At 45.7% G+C, this 24,335-nt stretch overlaps 1 long non-coding RNA gene across 1 annotated transcript; it reads right to left on the reverse strand.

Annotated features, from left to right (window-relative positions):
• Window positions 1–584: 584 nt before the first annotated feature.
• On the reverse strand, window positions 585–1,318 carry LOC118557730. The gene is made up of 2 exons (XR_004927964.1): window positions 737–1,318; window positions 585–664 (listed from the first exon to the last, which is right to left on the reverse strand). It is a non-coding gene; the product is annotated as an uncharacterized LOC118557730 (long non-coding RNA).
• Window positions 1,319–24,335: the final 23,017 nt, after the last annotated feature.

Consider the following 24,335-nt stretch of genomic DNA (forward strand, 5'->3'; position numbering starts at 1 on the left):
CCGTTGTCGTTACAGGACTGTATCAACCTCCGGAGACAGATTGACAAATTAGAAGGTAAAATTGTCAATTTGTTTAACTTTCATTAAACATAAATTAGTGCACACAACCTAACGCCATCAAACACACAGCTGGCCACATGCACATGTCCCTTTTACTTGAATGTTTACAATAGCCCTATATTTTTAAAACGGACATATCCTGATTTTCAATTCTTCCTTTTCAGATTGAAATCAATTTCAAAAGGTGTGGTCTAAAGGGGAACTGCAATACTTCCTCATTAATTTACCCCCAGGTCCTCCACTTTTTACTCCTGTTCTGAAGCGCACCTGAGAGCAACTTGTTTTGGCACTTTCTCTCTTTAAAGGAGCAATTGGCAAACTCTTATTATTTTTAGAAATAACAAAAAATTAATTGGTATGTTAAGAACTAAATAAAACATGCCTAACACAGGTATGTGAAGAACTAAAACTAATATTTTAGATAGACTATGGCAGGGGTCACTGACATGGTGCCCGCTGGCACCAAGGACCATATGTTGTTATGAATTTGGATGGACCCAAGAGACAACCCGAAAACAGGTCAGTGACGCTTTGATATTTTATTTAAAAGAAAGGGTTGCACGGCCCTTGCTTCGTGCGGCTCACGCTCAGCGGCTGGCAGCTCCTGGAGGCGAGACGACAGGTTAGTGATCAGCTGAGCCAGATAGAACTGTGGACTAGAAGCTAGATCACTAACCTGGTGGAGAGTGGGCTTGTCGGGGTTTCTTCAGGCTCCAGAGAGCGGCAGAGTCCGTGCAGGATAATCCAAGGCCGTTTGTCCTAGTCCAGTCCGGGTCCGATAGCGTGAGGTCGATAGATAAGGCAGAGGTTTCCGAGGGTAATCCGAAAGGAGGTTCCAGGTCCAGGTCCGAGTCAAAATCCAAAAGAGCAGGCAGTTTAGGGGACAGGCAATCTCAGGTACTCACAGGCTGATTTGGTCAGAACACGGGTGGGCAATCCGAATCCAGAGGCTGACAGGCAGAACTCAGGGCAGGCAGACAGAATCCGAGAAGGGCAGAGCTGGCTCAAAAACAGGGCAAAAACAGGTCGGGCTTCAGACGGACAGACAGGTTAATCAGAATGCTGGAAGTTCTCACCGGGTTGGCTCGAGACGTTCTGGCACTGGAGGCTGAAAGGCACGAGACCTTTATACAGGTGAGGTGGAGCCGGAACAGGTGTCAGCAATTAACAGCCCCAGTGCCAGAAACGTTACAGAGCCCCCCCCTCAAGGGCGAATTCCAGGCGCCCTGGGCTGGTCCGGATGGGCCCTGTGGAAGTCGCTAATGCGGTACCGCGCGCGAGCTATTTTTAGAAACACAACGTCACAATGACGTCACATCACGTGGTACACAGTGGGGCAAACTTCTGAACCCCGCCGCTGCTTTGCTTTAAAAGAGACATGCGTTAGCCTAGGTTTTACTCGGTAAATGACTGCTTTTTCCAAATCTAAGACCATGGTTTTTAAACATTGTTGCTATGGAACGTGCAACAGCGACTCGAGGTACGCTGATCGGCCGCATATGAAGGATGTTTTCTTCAAGACTGCCAAGGAGAAATCTGTGCGCTTGGAACACCGGGGCGGTCGGCCTACACAACAGTTCAACCCGGAAAAAGTTACCAAATTCAAGTACATATGTAGCAAGCATTTTGTCGGAGGAAAGGGCCCAACCGAAGAACATCCTGACCCAATTCCAGCGACATCAAGTCAAGGTAAGAGTATTTTGGTGGCCGACATGTTAATAAAGTAGCGCCTGCTACCATGACAGCATATAGGATATCATGGTAGCAGGCGCTAACATGATAGCCTGCTACCAGGCTTACTCAAAAGCATTTCAAATGAGACAAACATTAAACATATACCCATTCCTGGACGGTGATTGCAAACAACAACAAAAAAAAAAAAACGGCCGACGCTGCCATGACCGCCGCGCAGGAAAAAAAACCAAAGCTTACCGTTCATCATCTCGGCCAGTTTTCCAGTCTTTTTAAGCCCTCGAACCTCAAGCTATCGTTTGAGCTGAAGGTTGGTGTGTTCTTCCACAGTGCGACCAGTAATCCGTGTGCCTGGGACATCGTCTTGGGAAAGTTTAACGGCTGTAAAGTCGGTCAGATCGCTGGTTCTGTTGCGCTTGTAATAGCTGGGTTATCCGTGCTTTCTCTCCCGTATGCCCTACCTAAGCGGCAAAAGGGGCGTTGCTCTTGAGACGGTGACGTCACGTGCGCGGTACCGCATTAGAGATTTATCTAAAATGTGGCGGGAGGGAACCCACTGGCGTTCTTCAGGCCCGTAACCCTCCCAGTCGATGAGGTACTGGGTACCCCGACCCCATATACGGGACTTCAGGATCTTCTTAACGGTGTATGCAGGGGAGCCATCAACCAGACGGATGGGAGGTGGGGGCGTGGCGGTGGGAACCAGACTGGAGGTCTTGACAGGGTTGACCCGTGAAACATGAAACGTGGGATGGACTTTCATAGTAGGAGGCAGACGGAGACGGACCGCCACCGGATTCACCACTTTGGATATGGTGAAAGGCCCGATATACCGGGGCGCCAACTTCTTACTGTCAACCTTCAGGGGAAGGTCTCTGGTGGACAGCCAAACTCTGTCTCCAACCTGGTATTGTGGGGCAGGAACCCGCCGACGGTTGGCTGTGCGGGCCTGATTATGGGAGGCAGCGAGAATGGCCCTCTTGGCCCTCCTCCAGGCGCGTTGGCACCTTAAGGCTGAGAGGCGGGCAGACGGGACTCTGGACTTCACCTCTTCAGTGGTGAACACTGGCGGCTGGAACCCATAAACCACGTAGAACGGGGAGAGACCTGTGGAACTGGAGGGTGTGGCATTAATAGCGTGCTCCACCCAGGGTAAATGTTGAGCCCACTTAGAGGGATCAGATTGGCAGAAAAGGCGAATCTTAGTCTCAACCTCCTGATTCATCCTCTCTGATTGGCCATCTGTTTGAGGGTGGAAACCGGAGGAGAGGTTGACTGAGATACCAAGCATGGCGCAGAACTCCTTCCAATAACGGGCCACAAATTGTGGACCCCTATCTGAAACTATATCAGAGGGTAGGCCATGCATTCTGAACACCTCCTTGGCTAAGATCAACCCCATCTCCTTGGCTGAAGGAAGCTTAGGTAAAGGGACCAAATGGACCATTTTAGAAAAGCGGTCCACAATAGTGAGGATAACAGAGTAGCCTTCTGAGGGCGGAAGACCAGTAACAAAGTCCATTGACAGGCTGGACCAAGGCCGGGAAGGGACAGGTAGAGGACGGAGCAAACCTGCAGGGGGGCGACGGGAAGCCTTAGCCTGGTTGCAGGGGGAGCAGGCAGAGACAAACTGACTGACATCTGTGGTTAAGGAGGGCCACCAAAACTGGGAGCGAACGAGCTTCAGGGTCTTATTGATGCCGGGATGCCCATACAGACGGGAACTGTGGCAGAAGTCGATGACTTTAGGTCTGAGGTGGTGAGGGACAAAGAGTCTGTCCTTGGGGCAGGCCTCAGGAATCTGAGCAGACCCTAGGGACTCCCTTACCTCTCTCTCAAGCCCGAGACGGGAAACGGCACATCTTACTGTGTCGGGCAAAATGAACCCCCGTTCCTGGTCGGGGTCCTTTTCAGTGGTTTCGAAGACCCTGGACAGTGCATCGGGCTTGACATTCTTGGATCCGGGTCTGTAGGAGAGGGTGAAATTAAAACGGCCGAAAAACAAAGCCCACCTGGCCTGTCTAGGGTTGAGCCTCTTGGCCGTCTTCAAGTACTCCAGATTGCGGTGATCAGTCCAGACCAGAAACGGGAGCTTGGAACCCTCGAGCCAGTGCCTCCACTCTTCGAGGGCTAGCTTAACGGCCAAGAGTTCACGATTGCCCACGTCATAATTCTGCTCAGCCTTAGACAGCTTTCTGGAAAAAAAAGCACAGGGATGAATGCGGCCGTCAGTGGACTCTTGGCTGAGGATTGCTCCAACCCCAGAGCTAGAAGCATCCACCTCCACTATAAACTGCCTCTCTGGGTCAGGAGAAATGAGAATCGGAGCAGAGGTGAACAGTCTCTTTAAGCGCTTAAAGGCTTGGTCTGACTGCTCGTTCCAAGCAAACCTTGTCTTGCTTGAGGTGAGTGCATGTAGTGGAGAGGCAACCTGGCTGTAGTTACGAATGAACCTTCTGTAGAAATTAGCAAACCCCAGGAACCTCTGGAGCTGCTTACGGTCTACAGGGGTGGGCCACTCGGTGACGGCACGGACCTTGGCTGGGTCCATGGAAATCTGACCCGGGGACAGAACAAAACCGAGGAAGGAGGTTGATGTTGTGTGGAACTCACATTTCTCAGCTTTTACATAAAGCTGGTTCTGAAGGAGACGGAGAAGGACTGAGCGAACATGCTGTTTATGAAGGGTGAGGTTCTCTGAATAAATGAGGATATCATCCAGATAAACGAAAACAAAGTGGCCAATCATATCCCTGAGAACCTCGTTTACCAAATTCTGGAAAACCGCTGGGGCATTGGTTAGGCCAAAGGGCATTACCAAATATTCATAATGGCCAGTTGGTGTGTTGAAAGCGGTTTTCCATTCATCGCCCTCCTTTATGCGGACCAAATGATAGGCGTTGCGCAGATCCAACTTAGTGAAAACTTTCGCCGCTTGGACTTGGTCGAAAGCGGTATTCATTAAAGGGATAGGGTATCGGTTCTTCACCGAGATGCCATTGAGCCCCCTATAATCAATACAAGGACGGAGGGAGCCGTCCTTCTTCCCAACAAAGAAAAACCCAGCCCCCGCAGGAGAGGAAGAGGGGCGAATGATGCCCGCTCTTAGGGCCTCATTAATGTAATCTTGCATTGCTTGGGACTCAGGCGGTGATAAGGAATAGAGACGACCTCTGGGTGGGGTGGCTCCGGGTAATAAATCGATTGCGCAGTCAAAAGGGCGATGAGGAGGAAGGCTCGTGGCCTTTGCCTTATTAAACACCTCCTTAAGATCATGGTAGCAGGAAGGAACCCTGGACAAATCGGGATAATAATCATCAGCCTTACCCTCTGAAGAACTAGGCGACTGAGCAGAGAACAGACACGACTCAGAACAGGAACTCGCCCAGCCCGTCACCTCCACCCGCCGCCAGTCTATCTGGGGGTTGTGTCTTCTGAGCCAGGTCGCACCCAAAATAACTGGGACCTGCGGGGAGTCAATAATCATAAAAACCAGTTTCCTCTATGATTACCTCCCATAGTTAATTCCACAGGTTCCGAGATTAGGCGAGAGTGGTTCAGTTCGTGGCCGTCCAGGGCGAGCACACTGCGTGGGGAGGAACCATGATGAAGAGGAATGTTCAATTTCCTGGCCAAAGCCTCATCCATGAATTCTGTGTCGGCACCAGAATCGATAAAGACAGAAACCTTGTAGGACTTAGAAGACGTGGTTAGAGTGGCCGGAAGTAACCTGTCGGAAGGAACAGCGAGTCTGGTGTAGCTCAGTAGGGACCCCTTACCCTCTGATGAGCTTGTTCCTTTTACCGGACAAAACCGGGCTCGGTGACCCGTTCCTCCACAGTAGAGGCAGAGACCCAGCTGCAGCCTGCGCTGGTACTCCTCCTTAGGTAACTCCGCCTTTCCACGTTGCATAGGTTCCGGTTGTGGCGACTTAGGAGGAGCTGAGGATGAAACAGAGGAAGCAGCAGAAAAACGAGGGTGATTTGTGGAGGTTGAACGACGCTCCCTCCGTCGCTCCAAGAGGCGGAGATCAACTCGCGTAACAAGCTCCTCGAGCTGTTTCAGCGATTTGGGATACTCCCGGGTGGCGAGCTCATCCTTTATTTTGTCGTTTAAACCATGAATAAAAACGTCCATGAGAGCAATCTCATTCCACAAACTCTCTGCTGCCAGTAAATGAAAATCGATAATGTAGTCTGAGACAGACCTGTCCCCCTGTCTCAAGGATAAGAGCCCCCTAGAGGACTCCCTGCAGGGCAGCACGGGACTGAAAACTCGAGTCAGTTCTCTAGAGAAGTCATGATACGAGTGGCAAATACGTGCATCATTTTGCCACTCGGAGGTGCCCCATAATCTGGCTTTACCGGCCAACAGGGAGATTACATAGGCCACCTTAGACCGTTCAGAGGGGAAGGAGGACGGTTGCAGCTCGAAGTGAATTTCACATTGTGTCAAAAAAGCCCGGCAATGCTCCGGATCGCCACTAAAAGAGCCTGGGGGGGTGAGACGCGGCTCGGGTACGGACGACGTAACCGGAAGTGACGGGCCGCTCGGAGGAGCTGTTTGCGGAAGTGGAGGGGACGGGTTGCGGAGATGATAGAGGATCTCCGAAACACCGGATTCTAGCTCTGAAATAGATTTTTCCACTCCCGCGCGCCACTGAGCCTCGGGCGAAGGATCCATTTTACTTTTGGCCAGAACGTACTGTTATGAATTTGGATGGACCCAAGAGACAACCCGAAAACAGGTCAGTGACGCTTTGATATTTTATTTAAAAGAAAGGGTTGCACGGCCCTTGCTTCGTGCGGCTCACGCTCAGCGGCTGGCAGCTCCTGGAGGCGAGACGACAGGTTAGTGATCAGCTGAGCCAGATAGAACTGTGGACTAGAAGCTAGATCACTAACCTGGTGGAGAGTGGGCTTGTCGGGGTTTCTTCAGGCTCCAGAGAGCGGCAGAGTCCGTGCAGGATAATCCAAGGCCGTTTGTCCTAGTCCAGTCCGGGTCCGATAGCGTGAGGTCGATAGATAAGGCAGAGGTTTCCGAGGGTAATCCGAAAGGAGGTTCCAGGTCCAGGTCCGAGTCAAAATCCAAAAGAGCAGGCAGTTTAGGGGACAGGCAATCTCAGGTACTCACAGGCTGATTTGGTCAGAACACGGGTGGGCAATCCGAATCCAGAGGCTGACAGGCAGAACTCAGGGCAGGCAGACAGAATCCGAGAAGGGCAGAGCTGGCTCAAAAACAGGGCAAAAACAGGTCGGGCTTCAGACGGACAGACAGGTTAATCAGAATGCTGGAAGTTCTCACCGGGTTGGCTCGAGACGTTCTGGCACTGGAGGCTGAAAGGCACGAGACCTTTATACAGGTGAGGTGGAGCCGGAACAGGTGTCAGCAATTAACAGCCCCAGTGCCAGAAACGTTACATATGTGGTGCCCACGAGCCTGTTCTAACAACAAAAAAAGCACAATCCACCAGTGAGCTGCAACTAAACTTTATTTTATTCCCTTACTCTTATTGTTTAATCACAGTTGCATTTATATAGATTTAAAAATTATGATATAACAAAGCATGAAAAAATTATTTTACATAAGGTTAAGGGCTTGATCTGACTGTTCTAGTTCAAAGGTCAGTACTGGTAGCCCTTCGTATGACACAACACAAATGAAGTAGCTCACGGTTTCAAAACGGTTGGTGACACCTGGACTACGGTACGACGTCACACCACATCTCTCTATGTTGTTCTCCAGTCTCTTGTTTACATAGCTGGGCCGGCCGCATGCACGTGCATGTGAACAGCTGCCACTCAGGGCTTAGCTCCTCCCTGCCCTAAAGTACCACCATCAGAGCAACACAGCTGGAGCACCATGGCGGAGAGCACCCCCAGCAGATTAAAAGGTTATCTTGCTAATGGTCTTATAAAGTTAGGAGTTACTTCTGCACAAGAAATGTTTCTCTGAAAGGTGAGGTTGTTTTGCTGTGTCTTTATCCTTTGCAAATATGTGCACAGGAGGCGACGCATAAGAAGAGAAAGGTGGGGCCAGGTGGCAGCTGGAGTGAAAGCAGAGAGGCATGGCTTGTCGTGCATCTTGTTTTGTTCTACAGACAGAGCTCAAGCACCACCTAGTGGTGAAATATTGCTCCTTTAAATCTAGATGAAGCACTTCACGCCCTGCCCCCGTCCATGTCGCAGAGTGTGCCACTCCACCCTGATCGGCCATTTTTGTAGTATGCTGGAGGATGGTGTTACGGACAACCTATCCACTTGTAGCTTCGGCATCCTTCAACTTAGACTACAAAATCACTCTGAGAAATAAATATGGTGGATTCGCGAGACTGGTAAGCTAGAAGTCCATGACTTTGTTTAGTATCTCTGTTACAAATACTGTGATGAAATTGTTCAAAAAATTGAGAAAACAAATTTTTTTACCCAAACACAATATAGAGATATCTATGCAGCTCTTGGAGAGGATATTCAACTTTTCTGCATTCCGAGACTCCCTAAATACACAACAAAATATGTTTAAGGGCTAGAAAAGTGGACTTTGCATAATACAGTATGTCCCCTTCAAAGTTGCACAGTAAAAACATGCGATCTTCAAATAACCTGCCAAATCCATGGGTTCACCAAAAGCAACCACCATATTTTTCGGACTATAAGTCAGACTTTTTTTCATAGTTTGCCGATCCTGCAACTTATATTCAGCTGCAACTTATATATCAAATTTAAATGGTAATTCATCTTCACCGACATGAACCAAGGAGTAAACATTACTGTCTATAGCCACAACAGGGCTTGCTAGGCTTGTGAAAACTATTCCGCTCCTGTACCACTTAAAATAGGGTGACCAGACATGCCCAATTTCCGAGGACTGTTTTTGATGACTTGTCCCCGGAAATGTCCCCAATTTCAGTGTATATGATGGAGTAAAAAAGTTTGCCGCAACGAGAGGTATTTGCCCACTCCCGACGTAGTAGAATAGCTGAGCTGAACGCACCATCCCCACCCTGTTGGCATTGCAGATCATGTAAAACAAACCAAGCCCCTGACAGAGACGACTGCTCGAAGGCCCCAGACCGAGACAGAACCTTTTATTGGGCTGTCTGTGAAGCTAATAACAGCTAGTGCTAGGTTACAGGTCTGTTGTCTGGGCGAGTTAAACTTTGTTGATGCACGTAGGCTGTACTGTTAGCTTAACACGTAGCACCAATATGCTTTAGCATAATTTACACGTAATTTTGACAACTTTCAGCGTAATGGGCTGTAGCTGCTAAAATCCTATATTTTAAGTTACTGGTTGCTTCCTAAAAGGCAAATCATGCTTCTTTATCTGGAAATTTGATGGTCGAGTCAGGGTTTGGCAGCTGCCAGGGGAACGGTACTTGTCTGACTGCATTGTGCCCAGTGTTACGTTTGGTGGAGGGGATTAAGGTGTGGGATTGTTTTTCAGGACCTAGGCTTGGCCTATTAGTTCCAGTGAAAGGAACTCTGAATGCTTCAGCAGACTCAGACATTTTGGACAATTCCATGCTCCCAACTTTGTGGGAACAGGTTGGAGCTGGCCCGTTCCTCCTCCTACATGACTGTGCACCAGAGCACAAAGCACGGTCCATAAAGACATGGATGGCAGAGTCTGGTGTGGATGAACTTGACCGGCCAGAACAGAGTACTGACCTCGACCCGATAGAACACCTTTGGGATGACCGATAGAACACCTTTGGGATGAATTAGAGCGGAGACTAAGAGCCAGGCCTATCTATCTATCTATCTATCTATCTATCTATCTATCTATCTATCTATCTATCTATCTATCTATCTATCTATCTATCTATCTATCTATCTATCTATCTATCTATCTATCTATCTATCTATCTATCTATCTACTTTCTTGGCTGTTCAAATTGTAGTTCAAAGGAACGACTATTGTGAATTATATCGACGTGCAAGCTCTTTCATGCACATTTTTGTGCATGAAAGTCCCATGCAATTCTTGAGTGAATCAGCCCCCACTGTGAGCTTTAGATTTTGCTGCATGGCATTTCATTGTGTTTTCAGCAGCTGTGATACAGCCTGAATAATATGAAATCTGATGCAATATTGAATATCTCCAAATTGTCAGTGTTATATTTCATACTTTTTCCATTTTTCATCAAGCTATTCAGATGACTTGGATACAGGCAAAAGATCCCTGACACAGTCTTTGCAGAACATCCTTTGGCGTTCTCTCTCATTTTAATCTCGTCTTTAATGTATTTCACAGCGATAAGGGTTGAAAGCCTCCGAGGCGCTGGGCACCAGAGAAGATCTGGAGATAGAGATGAGCTAGCGGCCGGCCCTGATAAAACCACAGTAGATCCAGTCGAGTTTCCTGTGGCTCCAGCTCTCACTTTGAATCTTAGTAGAATGGCTGCAGAGCTTCATTACTTTCTTCCAAAACTAGTATCATCTCATCCAAGCCTATGATACATCTTAGACAGTTTTTTTAATAACAGCAGGTAAAACAGGTTTTGAACACAGTGCTTATTTTTTCAGTTTAAACATTTCTAATATATAATATAATTCATACCATATGTTTCAAAAACCCAAGCTATTCACACACACAAATAAATCAAAGCACATTTGTCCATAAATGAAATTGAAAGTGATGAAAAATTGGAATGACAGAGAATAATTACTGTAAACTGCAATAAAAGTAGGTGAAAGGCATGAAAAGGCAAGACACTAGCTGCAATCTGTTACTACTTACAAAGTATTCCTGCTGCTTTGTCCACATCAATATTAACAAGATATAACAAGTTCAGTTTTTCTCACCAAAAAAAGTTATGTACTCACTCACAATGATCTCTATGCACACTTACTATATAAGACTCTACTATTAAAAAAAGTAAACTAAAATTTTCTGGAGAAGATTTGCAAAAAAGCCAGCTAAGGGAGTATAGTTTCGTAAGACAAGATCAAAGCTAAACACTTTCAATGTCATTGGATGCACTATGTTTGTAGGAAGAATGATTATGCACATTACCCCAGACCCAAAAGTCCAGTTTACTGGTGGCAACATCTTTATGTGATTCGGGAGTGTTAAACTTTGTACACATCTAAAAGATATAGAACACTGGTCCCCGAGGACCGGAGTTTGTAGCCTCTGTCTTACAGCATATCCTACTGGAAGAGTTCCTATAAATGAACAACAGATGAAAGGAAGAATTTGAAAATGGGGAAAAAATGGACGGTCTCAGACGCACATGACCCTCTTTCACAAAGAATGGCCAATCTACCCTGAGTAGAAAGCTGATACTCTGAGTAGATCTACCCCACTCCGTCGTTCTCAGTATTTTCGATTTCAGAACTGATATCAATCAGGTAACTAAACTCAGCGTCCAATCAACCTTGAGTTAAGTCCGTGCACAAACATGAAAGAAGCCTTCATCGATAGGCCACAGATAACGTGATTCACAATGGCAACAGCAGAAAATAAGAGGCCCCGAAATGTGCATTTCTCATCAGTGTTATTGAAAATATTTAATAACAGCATATGGAGAATACATATCAAGACATATTTAACTAAAAGAAACAATGCTGTTGCTGCAGAAAAAAGTGAACATTACTGACAGAGAATTGCTGAACTCAATGTGTGAGTATTATTTGATGGAGAATTTAAGCTATATTCTCACACTACACCCATTAAACACCTCAAAAAAGGGTGTGTGTGGATTGAGTACGTATCTATAGGTGCAACCCAACAGACACAAAAAAGGACACGGAAGCAAATTGATGAAATATAAAAAAATACAGTTTAATCAGATTAGGTCCAGTTAAAAGCTAATGTTGTGCATAACCTTACCTAATTAAAGCAACATACAGGATTACCAACATATGCAATTAAAGCTATAGTTGGTAATCCTGTTCATAAATACTTTTTGTTATACTGTGTAAAATGGTCCTTCTATCCTGAAAGTAGTAAATACATTATGTATTCACAAAAGGAGGTTATAATAGCCATGATTATCCCACCATCATGGCTTCTTCAAACCCCACTCAAACCTTTCTATCCGACCAATGATGTCTTACACAAACTCCTCCTACCCCACAAGAAACTTACTGCAGAGACTTCCTAGATTAGGGTGACCAGACGTCCCCGATTTCCAGGGACAGTCCACGTTTTAAATGACCTGTCCCCAGCAAAAGCTGTCCGTGGAAATGTCCCCAATTTCAGTGTATCATGATGGAGTAAAAAAGTTCAGTGCAACAAGAGTTACTTACCCGGTCTTGCCGACATCCCAACAAAGCAGAAGAGCTGAGCCAAACGCACCTTCCCTTCTGACATAAAAACATGAATATGAATTGTTAAAATCATGCACACACCCTTTTGACAGCTTTCTTACTCCATACTTATTTAGGTATGGGTAAGTGAGGCGAAGAGTACCATCTAATCTTTGTAAATACAAATTGCAAGCTGCAGTCAAAATACAGGGCAAGGAGTGTCCCGTACAGGACACCTTAATTTGGGCCAAAATACGGTACAACCCGACTAATACAAGATAATTGGCAAACCTAGTAGTGAGTAAGTTTAGCCTCAGTTTAGGAAGAGTTGAATCTAGTTTATTTTCCTGATCTTGTAGATCCAATTGGGGAAAAAGTTCAATATTTAGAGACCCTCTCTAAACTGTACAGAGCTACATAGTTGAGTAACATCATTGCTTTCCTACATTGTTGAGACAGGGTTATTCAACTGGTGGCACGTGGGCCTCTTTCAGCCCTTGGGTGATTGTAATACAGCCTGCAACTGACTTCTTTGTAAAAAGAAAAACACAAACAACACAAATGGAAATATTGCATGAAAAATTCCACAAATGAGCAACAGCGTTGAACAGCCTTTGTTTGTATACTGTTCATTTACTACCTTCTAGTAGCCACTTACTACCCTCTTGTGGCCAAGAGTAAGATAAAAAAAATTCTCTAAAGCAGTCCACAAATAAGTAAAGCTGCCACACGTTTTGGCTGAAATGACACGAGGTTCACACATTTTTCTTTAATTTGTGATTATTTTGAATGACGTAATGTGCACAAAAATGTATACATATTTTTGCATGTTTCTTTTTCAGTCTTACATAAAGGATGAAATAATTTTCTGCACTTGAAGTCTTTCTTTGAATTATCCATTTGGGTTCTGCTTATCACATTTATGATTGTATACAGTAGAAAAAACTATATAAATAGTAACATTATTGTAATACATGATGATATCTGGTCCTTGAGCTGGTGGCCTTCAGTAACTGTGGCTCCATAAGCAATTTAGGTGAATAGCCATGCTAAAATATATTTTTTGATTCAGGTCTTTATGCCTCTCAATGATGTCAACGTTTCAAAAATTAAATAACAAAAATAATCACTCTAGAAAGACCCAGATACCCAAACACTGCGTCTAGGTCGGACTGTTAGTACCACAAGTAATCCTGGAGTGTTAGTGCTAAAATCTGGAACTATACTTTTTTTAAATAAAAAAGGCAGTCATAAGGAGTTGTATATGTAAGCAGAAAAAATCTAATTCTCTTCTGGATCTCAGAGGAAGCCAACAGAAATAAACAGCGTTACATTGGGAAAATAGGATTTGCCCTGCATGTTCTCCTCAGGAATCTTGCTCCTCTCTTTGTGTTTCTCTTTCATTTAATATCATCTTGTTGCTGAGTTGTTTCCTTCTCCTCTCTCCTGACAAAACTAGCTCATTTGTTTTCTTTTCCTGCCCATCTCATTAGGCCTGCTCTACATGGCCTTCAGACTCTCTTTGTCAGGTTATTTTTGTTTGTCATTATAACATTCCTTGGCTGTATTCGTCTGTGACCTGTCTTGCTTCTTTTTTACACATCGATCTAAGCCTTGGCCTTTTGCACTGTTTGCCTTCCTCCTTTACACCTTGTGCTGACTTTCACCCAGAAAAATAGAGCTTTACTCTCTCTGCATTGTTCTGTGTCATGCTTTAAGCAGGCCCCCCAAACTCAAGACAGAATTTCTCATTTTTCTGTTTCTGTTTTAAAAAGCAGCGTGTAATACATTCAGTACATTTAATTAAATCACCTGAGCTAAGGGCAAGTCTTTTTATGCCACTGCTTACAGCTTCCACACAAACAACACATGAAGAGTAGTGGCTATGAGATAAATGTGTTAAAATAAAACTTTTTTCCTGTGGGAAACAGAGCAGTGATTTTGCATACCACAATTATTCATGAAAAATGTGAGAATATTGACATATTTTGTTTATTTTATATTGATTTGTTTCAAAAACAGTTTAGAAGAAAACCCGCCAAAAAGAACAGACTTTTCATTCAAATATAGTTTTAAAAAGGTGTGAGTAGAAGTAAAAACTTATTTCTACTGCATAATGAAATTCAAACAAGTCAGGGGCTTTCTTTGACTATATGTAAGGCAGAGCAGTGCTCCCCCCCAATAGCTATTGCTGCACAAAATATGTCTGCATGACAGAATGTTTTTCCTAAATTGAGTACATAATAAAAAAATAAAATAAAACTTTCCCGTTTGAAAATCCTTTTAGTCTAAAAAAATGCTTTTCTTACAAAAGAAGAGCCACCTATATGCCTTTGTAAGCCATTATTTAAATAATAGGCTACAATGGCAACAAGCAAAGAAAGATAACTGGTCCGGTGGACATAGTACCAACTTGGATTATTAATCAGCCTGCATAATATTCCCTGTATTCTGCAAAAGAAAACTAACAAGTGATTGCTTAATGTTGGCGGTGTTATTGTTTTATATTTCTGTGCTGATCTTTCATTGCTTTGTACGTCTATATGAAAAAAACTGATGTTGCTGCTGGCATTAGCATTTCTGCTTAAAATCTTCCTTTTATTCCTTAAAACGAAGAGTTATCACACCATAAGAATATCCCACTGGTCCAAGGTTATTAGAAGCAGGTGGTAAAAAAAAGAAGTGCTAAACCGTTTCTTCAGTGTCACATTGTTAAAAAAGGAGCCTTGTCTGAAGTGGAAATGCAGAAAAGTGAAAACCACGTCTCAACGATCAGTGTCTTCAATTTTGCTTACAGCCTATATTTTTTTTAAAGGAACACCTGATGCAACACGGTGGCAAACCTACACCTGTCTTGGCTTGTGCCGACTTATTTTAATATTTGTTGCTGCATAAATTTGAACACCCTCAGAATCAACTTTTTTCTCAGCATCAAATGGAAAATCTGGGTTTCAAATTCAGTTATGGATCAGATATGTTGACTGTGCTGGTAATACCTGTAAATGCATATTTGACAAACCAAAGAAACATGTTTTCTTGCTGGTGTCATGGTCTTTAGGTGTCTAACCCACATGCAGATTTCACTCGAGAGAAGCAGAGCAGTTTTAAGACGTTTATTCAGTAATCGGTCTGACAGATGTTGAGAGAGTGGGTTACTTTCAGCACACAGTGCTAAGGAAAAGACATGCGGCTCGGCCTGAGTGATCTGTGGGTGGCAGACAGTTAGGTTTGTAAAGGGGGCGTGGTACTGCGAAGTAGAGGAACGAAGGCTTACCGCCAAGCACTGCGACCTAGCCAATCGCCGAAACAGGACTTTATTCCGCCCGAAATACAACAGACAATAGGACCTCTGCGCTGCCCGCTGCTAAGGCCTATGTCCTGGAGAAGACGCAAAGGGAAGAGACAAGGCTCCCACAGCGGTATCTGCGCCAGGCTAACAGCTAATCCACACCAGCCAGCTCTACCCAGTCTCCTCCTGCCGAATGTTAGATCCTTCAACAATAAAATGGATGAAATCCAGCTCAAAATCGCCTCACGTAAGTTGGACAGCTGTGTAGTGATTTTCACTGAGACCTGGCTTAATGACTCGGTGCCTGATGAGGGGGTTGAGCTAGCAGGCTGCTCTGTATAGACTACAGACTACAAGTGCAGCGACAAGCAGCCCACCAGCAACTAGTCTCTCCCTGACACCTTAAACAGCTTCTTTGCATGTGTCGACTCTCCAAGCAGCAGGGAGCCTTAACATCTTCCTCAGCCAAAGGAGCACCATCAGCCTCACGTACTGCATTTGCACCAAGTGTCCTCCTTGAAGAAGGTCAACATCAACAAAGTTGCAGGTCCAGACATGGTGCGAGGTCAGAAACTTAAATCGTCCGGACTAGCTAGCAGGGGTCTTTCTGGACATCTCTAACCTCTCCCTGCAGCACTTCATCGTTCCTGGCTGCCTGAAGTCCTGCATCAATGTGCCTGTCCCCCAAAAAAACACCATCACCTGTCTCAATGATTATTGTCCTGTTGCTCTGACCCCCGCCATCATGGATTATGAAGTGCTTTGAAAGGATCCTCCTTAAGTACCCCAAGGATGCAATTCCTGTTGGCCAGGACAGCCTGCAGTTTGCCTACAGGGAGAATCGCTCCACGGAGGATGCTGTCTCGTTAGTACTACACTCAGCTCTGACTCATCTGCAGCAGCCCAACACCTGTTAGAATGCTATTCATAGACTTCAGCTCAGCATTCAACACTGTGCTACCAGACATGCTGATCTGAAGCTCCACAGCCTGGGATTATCTCCATCGCTCTGCTCCTCTTCAGGAGAGGGGGCAGCCCAAACCCAACCTGGCATAAAGACAAACAGAAAACCAGAAAGACAGTCACATTCACACCCTATTACCCCCACATGCACACACTTACCAAAAAAAAAAGACAAAAAAGGGACGCAGTACATCACACACATCTTATACTTCTAGCCCCCAGACCTGAGACCTGAGAGGTGAACCCCAATATTGGGACGGGGGCGGGGAGAACCACCATCAAACCTCAACCTACCCAGTCCATACTCCAGCCCTAACCCCCCACCCTGATCCCAGCCCAGACGACCCACGGGCCCATTTACCCGGAGATGGGGCCAACATAAACCAAATGGGCCGGCCAACCAAAGCCCACCACATGAACCCTGAGACGCTGCCTCCCCCACACCCTGCCCTCCATAATCCGGGGGAGAGCAGAAGTGCCAGCTCCATTGCCCATTTTCAGCTCCGAGCCTGACCAGGTGGCCTGCTCTTCCTCGTCCAGGCCCCAAACTCCGGATGGCAGTCGGAGAACAGTGGTGTGAGAAAGAAAGCATGTAAATGGGGCAGAGGAAGCCACCAGGGGAGAAGCCTACACAATCAGTGCCCCCCTCCCCCCAAGATGCCTTTACCCTTCCTTCAATTCTTGCCCTACATATGTGTGTTGTGGGAATGTTGGAAATGAAAGTGTTTAAGATGTTAGACAAAATTGGGGCCAAGGATGTCATAAGACAAGGGGGCTGGGGATGGAGAGGGATGACTGGGCCACAACATGCCCTTCCAGGAAGCCAGCTACCCGCTGGCTCCAATAGGCACCCATTAGGCCCGTTTACACTACACTTTTTTAACCGAGCCGAGACCAGTCCGAGCTTGGTAACCGAGATAACTCTTGTGTCTAAATGGTCAGCAGACTGAACCGGACCGCGCTAACTGCAGACCAGTTCCTGAGCAGATCTCGGCCTGTTTTTTTTTCTAGCCCGGTTTTCTGATAACTAGCGCATGAGCAGACCGCGTCATGCCCTTGCAGTCAGCTGACTGTCAGCGGGGAGTTTCCGGCGTGTCTGGCTGCACGTCCCGATTCACACTCCATTCAGACAAATTTCAGACATTCATAATAATACTAGCTTCCTTTTTTCTTTTTTCTTTTTTTTTTTTTTTTCCAAGATGGCGCTGCGCAGGCAGCAGCCAGTCACATCGGCGGTATCCCTTCTTTTCCTACTTTCTCCTTTTTATTGTGTTTTCTGGATTGCATGTATATTTTTGAATACCGCATCGGGTATTCTGAGCCTGGATGCCCTGAAGAAACCAACTTTTGGGACTCTATTGATTATATTTTTGTTACTTTCGGCACATTTCGATGCCGCGAGTGGAGATCCCTTTGTCCGCAACTCCGAGCGTCCCTTGATCTACACGAGGAACCAGCTTCTCGGACTACGTGACTCCTCGCGCTGCGGCCCCGTTCATCACCACGCTGAGAAACTATACATCCCCGCAGAAATACGGAGGAGGCGGAGAGGATGTCGGGGCGGGAGGACGAAGCGGAGGAAAGGTTATTTACCATCGGTTGTCACGGGAAACGTTAGATCTTTACGGAACAAGATGGAGGAACTCACAGCACTAACCCGTTTCCAAAGTAAGTACAGAGACGCTAGCATTATGTGCTTCACGGAGACGTGGTTAGATGGATCTGTCCCGGACTCAGTGATCTCCACGGACGGCTTTAAACTTATCCGCGCGGACAGAACTTTTGCGGGGAGCGGAAAAAAGAGAGGGGGAGGGCTGGCGGTGTTTGTGAATGAGAGGTGGTGTAACGCGGCGCATGTTCACGTGAAGCAGCAGATATGCTGCTCGGATGTTGAACTTCTCGCAGTGAGCTTAAGACCTTATTACTTGCCGAGAGAGTTCGGCCACGTGATCATGCTCTGTGTTTACATCCCTCCCTCCGCGGACGCCGCCGCCGCGTGTGAGCGGATCCACGCCGCTGTAAACAATCTGCAAACACAGCACCCCCGCGCTCTCCTGCTGATCACAGGGGATTTCAACCATGCCTCCCTCCGCTCCACCCTCCCCACGCTCACCCAGTACGTCACGTGTAAAACAAGGGACAATAAAACGCTGGACCTTTTTTATGCTAACGTTAAGGACGCTTACACCTCCGCCCCCCTCCCCCCACTGGGACGCTCAGACCACAACCTCGTCTATCTGCTTCCCCATTACATTCCACTGGTGAGGAGACAAAAGGCACAGAAGAAGTCAGTGAAAGTTTGGTCAGATGAAGCCAGTGAGAGACTGAAGGACTGTTTCAGAACCACAGACTGGAGCATGTTTCAAAGCTCTCATGGAGAGGACATCAACAGCCTGACTGAATGCATCACTGACTACATGAACTTCTGTGTGGAGAGCATTGTGCCTACACGACGGCTACGATGCTTTCCAAACAACCCCCGCTGGGTGACCCCTGAGCTGAAAGTCCTCCTGAACCAGAAGAAGAGGGCTTTCTACTCAGGGGACAGAGAGGAGCAGCGTAGAGTCCAGCTGGAGCTCCAGTGGAAGATCAGGGCAGCAAAGAAGGACTATGGGAAGAAGATGGAGGAGCAGCTGGCACAGAACAACGTCAGGGATGTGTGGAGAGGTCTGAAGAACATCTCCGGCTTCGGGCAGAGGACCAGCAGGGCTGCAGATGGAGACACCAAGACTGCAGATGAGTTGAACTCATTCTTCACTCGGTTCGACTCCCCCCACACTGGCCCCCTCCTTGCCCTCAACTCTCCACATGTCTCCAGCCACCAGCGCTCCAGAGACCTACCATCCCCCCCACCGCCACTCCGATCAACGACTGACCCATCCACACCTTCAGCCCTACCTTCCTCCCCCCTCACAGTCACACCAATGCAGGTGAGAGGACAGCTGACGAGGCTGAAACAAAGGAAAGCCTCAGGACCGGATGGCATCCCCCCCAGGCTGCTGAGGACCTGTGCAGATGAGCTCTGTGAGGTCCTCAGCTACATCTACAACCTGAGCCTCAGCCTGGGGGTGGTGCCCACCCTGTGGAAGACCTCCTGTGTGGTACCGGTTCCCAAAACACCGCACGCCAGGGAACCGGCCGACTTCAGACCACTCTCCCTGACCTCCCACCTGATGAAGACCATGGAGCGCCTCATCCTAGCTCACCTGCGCACCGTGGTGAGCCCCACCCTGGACCCGCTGCAGTTTGCCTACCAGCCCAACATCGGAGTAGAGGATGCCATCATCTACCTGCTGCAGCGGGCGCTCACCCACCTGGAGACCACCGGGAGCGCTGTGAGAGTCATGTTCTTTGACTTCTCCAGCGCTTTCAACACCATCAGACCGGTGCTACTGAGGGGGAAGCTGGAGGACGCTGGGGTGGACAAACATCTGGCTGACTGGACCATGGACTACCTCACTGACCGCCCTCAGTACGTGCGGCTGCACGGCTGTCAGTCAGAGGTGGCACTCTGCAGCACCGGGGCCCCCCAGGGCACCGTCCTGTCTCCGTTTCTCTTCACCCTTTACACCTCAGACTTCACCTACAACACGGACAGCTGCCACCTTCAGAAGTTCTCTGACGACTCGGCCATTGTGGGCTGTGTGTCTGAGGGGAACGAGCTGGAGTACCGGTCGGTCATCATGGACTTTGTGGACTGGTGTGAGAAGAACCATCTGTGCTTAAACACCAGTAAGACCAAGGAGATGGTGATCGACTTCAGGAGAAGACCCCCACCTCACTCACCTGTGAACATCCAGGGGCAGGACATAGAAACTGTGGAGAGTTTCAAATACCTGGGTGTTCACGTCAACAATAAGCTGGACTGGACACATAACACCGACGCCCTGTATAAGAAGGGCCAGAGCCGCCTCCACCTCCTGAGGAGGCTGAGGTCCTTTGGAGTGAGCCGGCCTCTGCTAAAAACTTTTTATGACTCTGTGGTGGCCTCAGCCCTCCTCTACGCTGTCGTCTGCTGGGCTCCTGGCAGCACAGAGCGGGACAGAAAGAGGCTGAACAAGCTGGTGAGGAAGGCCACTTCTGTCCTGGGCTGTACTCTGGACTCTGTGGAGGAAGTGGCTGAGAGGAGGGTGTTGTCCAAGTTCACATCCATCATGGACAACACCTTCCACCCGCTGCACCAGACTGTAGAGGAGCTGAGCAGCTCCTTCAGTGCAAGACTTAGACATCCTGTCTGTAAAAAGGAGCGCTACCGCAGGTCATTTATTCCTGCTGCTATAAGATTTTACAATGCTGCACTATAACTGTGACCATAACTGTAATAATTAATGTGCGATAACCAAGGTGCAATAATCTATTTAATACACTGTCCTACAACCCGTGCAATAATCCTGATGTAGTGACTTCTGCTGCTATCATCACCTGAACATAAGTCAGCCCACATGTATGTATGTATGTATGTATGTATGTATGTATGTATGTATGTATGTATGTATGTACAAATGTATACAATGTATATGCACGTACATACGCGTAGGTGCGTATGTAAGTAGGCGCATAGATATATGTATAGATTTAAGTATATAGATATGTTTATATATATATATATAGACCACTAAGAATGTAAATGAGACACCATATGCCCATTCCTATTTCCTTTTTTTTTGTATTTTTTTTTTGGTATTCTTTCTGATCCATTGTATATATGAAGATTCACTGTATATAATGAATGCACCTTCCCTACTCTGCACCTTCTTGTATGAGCCGATGTGACGAGTGAATTTCTCCATTGTGAGATCAATAAAGACTATCTTATCTTATCTTATCTTACCATGCCACACGATTTCCAGAGATGATTCTGCTTAGCAGTGTGATGAACCTCAGTGTCTGTTGTTGTTTCCTGCGTCTGTAAATCCTTATTAGACGTTTGTTTGTCTTATCCACGTCTCTATGTCTAACCATAACATCCTGAATGTTACAGGGGCCGCCATTTTGATTTGCTCAGTCCCGCCTTCAATTCCAGAGAGTGGTAGTACCGCAGATCGCCACTAGGAGGTGAGGAGCAACCAAGGAACCGAGATAACCGAGATAACTCTTGTGTGTAAACGGCCGTCTTATCTCCTATTAACTGATCCAAGCTCGGACTGGTCTCGGCATGGCTCGGTTTTTAGGTGTAGTGTAAACGGGCTTATATTCTCCAAAAACCAAACCGGAGAGGGAGGCACCACTAGCTGCGTCCCCAAAGTCTGCGTTGCTAGAGACAGGCAGTGAGGCCCGAGAGCCAACTGCAAACCGAAACCAACACTCCCGCCTCCCCCAACCACATACTACCTCCCGGACCACCCTGACCCTCCTTTGGGGAGTCGGGATTATCTGGGATGAGAAAAAAATAACACTCCAGTCAGCCAGCCCGCCGAACCATGCAGACCGCTGTTCCCCGGATAGAACTGGCACCAAAAACTGTTATGAACCAGCACCAAGACAAGGAGATGGGCACAGAGCAATCCAAGTTAGCTATAATCTTGCTATGGTGCCATATTTTCATATATTTAGTTCATTCTGTTCATTGCTGATGCAGTGACTGATGTTGCAAATCTAGGTTGCATTGATATTGATATAATGTCAACTATAGATAAAAAATTATTTAATATTGGTGAACTGTTCTTCTACAGAGTTGTGATGAAAGCTGCCAAGTAAACACGTCAGAATAAAAACCAGAAATGCATCTGAGCTAAATTCAAAGGGGCAGAAATTAGTCAATTTATACTTTTCTGCCTGTTTTTAATGTGCTGATAAATGTGTCAGATATTGTTAACCTTGTCTATTTTTAAGTACCTTATCCAAGCCTTTTTTGTTTTCAAATTAAATGCTCTCCTCTAGTACTCAGTTCATTTGTTTTGTTTTGTTTTTTTCCTTTTATCTTGTATTGTTTCATATTATGTATTATATCCTTTGTGGTTTGATCGAAAGTATTTTCATTTCATGGATATTACAATAGAAATGTCAGTGTATTTCATTGATTTCATATAATTCATTCTTCAGGGTAGCAAAGCTGGGAGTAGTTTCCACATGGAGGGAGAGGGCTTAGCAGGTTCATCAGAGCAGATCTCAAACTTTGTGGCTGTTCAAACCAACATTCAGGGCTTCCCATAGTGTAGAAAAATGCTTTGTCCCCAAGATGACCTCTATCTCTTTCAATGGAATGGGATGCAGGTAAGCATACTAATATAGATGATTATTTGTTTCCATATTATTTCACTGAATGTAATAAGTCAGAGAAGCTATAGTTAAAATGTATTAAAATATTAACCACAAGTGTGTTATTTTTCCTTTTAAATCTAGGAGGTGGATGTTTAAATTTGTGTACACTGTTTCAAATGTTTTTTTTTTCCTTTCACTTTTTTAAGACACATTGTCTTTCAGTTTATGTGGATGATCTGATGGCCATCATCCAGTCTCTACGTGAAGAAGAGTTCTTGGATGAAGCTGAGGTGCTCGAGACCACTGAGCAGAGAAAGTTACCACAGAGGTCAGCGTATGAAAGACCAGATAAACACCAGGCCCTGAAAGACCACATATTACGCTTCTGCTCCAACTGATTGTATTATATATATTCCCAATATGTTGGACTTTTTCCGCTGTTAAAACAATGTAATATTTTGGTGGTGATGATATGTGTGCTTTACCAATATCGATGTCTTTTCTTGTGACCAGGTTATTCTAGAGGAAATGAGCACCAGCGTTGTTGCTGTTGCTTTTTTATTCTTATCAAGCATCACATGTTGGTTGACATGGGTGGCTGCCAAGAAAACTATTCAGAAGACAATCACAATCACAGATCTACTCTGTTTGAATAGAACAGCTTTACAAATATTAAATCCTTAGCAAATATTAATTGTTTCTTGCCTGTGCTTCAAACATGAGATGAAATAAAATTTCGGTATGGATCTTGAAAATATTTTAATGGAAAGTTAAGTATAATGAATGCTTTGTTTCCAGCTAAATATTCATGTGTGTTATTCATGTTACAAGTAGTAGTGGATCCAGGCCCCTGGTTGATTTAACTCAGTGGGTTCCAAGTAATAAACAGATCTGGAGAGTGAAGAAGCCAGATAACCTGTGTCTGTGGGGTTCTGTGTGTGTATGCATTGGTTGTGTGCTAACTGCAAGAGAGCAACATGTTACGTAGCACCAAGATCGTTCAATACACTGGAATCACAACAGGAAAATTGGCCTTCATTTTAATTTAAAATGATTTATTTGCTCTGCTACAGTTAATGTTATAGAAAGGAAACTTATCACCCACTTGAAAATGGTGGTGCTAATCCACGTGCTGTAGCACCAGGAAAGATTGAAAGATATGAACAAAAAAAATGCAGTTATACAAATAAGTAAAAGGTTGTTGTTGTTTTTTTCTCACATGTCCTTTCGCTGCCTTTCAGGCATGCTACATGAGATAGCTGGTTGCCTACATGTAAGAGGGGAGCTTTGTCCTTCAAAATGGACATCCGGAGATGATGTTTGTTTCTTGATTGACTTTATTAAATCAGGTTGCATAAGAAAATAGAACTGTATAACCTTCAACGTTTTAAATTATTTGTGTTTGTGCTAGTTAGTGAGAAATATAATAATCTTGCAGCATTCAGTGCCAAAGAAGAGCAAGGAGGGGCAGTAAATTTAATAAATTTAGGGGCTTTTTATTTCAAAAACCATATATCAGTAGTTCAGCTACACTGGAGACAACCCCTAGAATCACCCCTACAATCAAACAGAAGTGTCAACATTTGTGCTTCCTTCTGTGGATTATTTCGAGGAATTTTAAAGAAAACTATTATGTGAACTAGAGGATCATCCCACAGGAGCACATTCAGCAGAGATTACATCAGCAGTCTTGTCATGATTCAGGAAATAAAAATGTGTGCAGGAACAAAAATTGCCTATTCACGCATCGGATCCTGCTTATTTTTGTCCAAATCACAAGGATGCCGATTCACATTGGATTAGCATTATCCCAGGCCCTCTGAGTGTAGCAAAATATAGAAGGTAATTTGTGGGGGAATTTTTAAATTACTGAC

This window comes from Fundulus heteroclitus, chromosome 3 (genome assembly GCF_011125445.2).
Source record: "Fundulus heteroclitus isolate FHET01 chromosome 3, MU-UCD_Fhet_4.1, whole genome shotgun sequence".
Classification (NCBI taxonomy): domain Eukaryota; kingdom Metazoa; phylum Chordata; class Actinopteri; order Cyprinodontiformes; family Fundulidae; genus Fundulus; species Fundulus heteroclitus.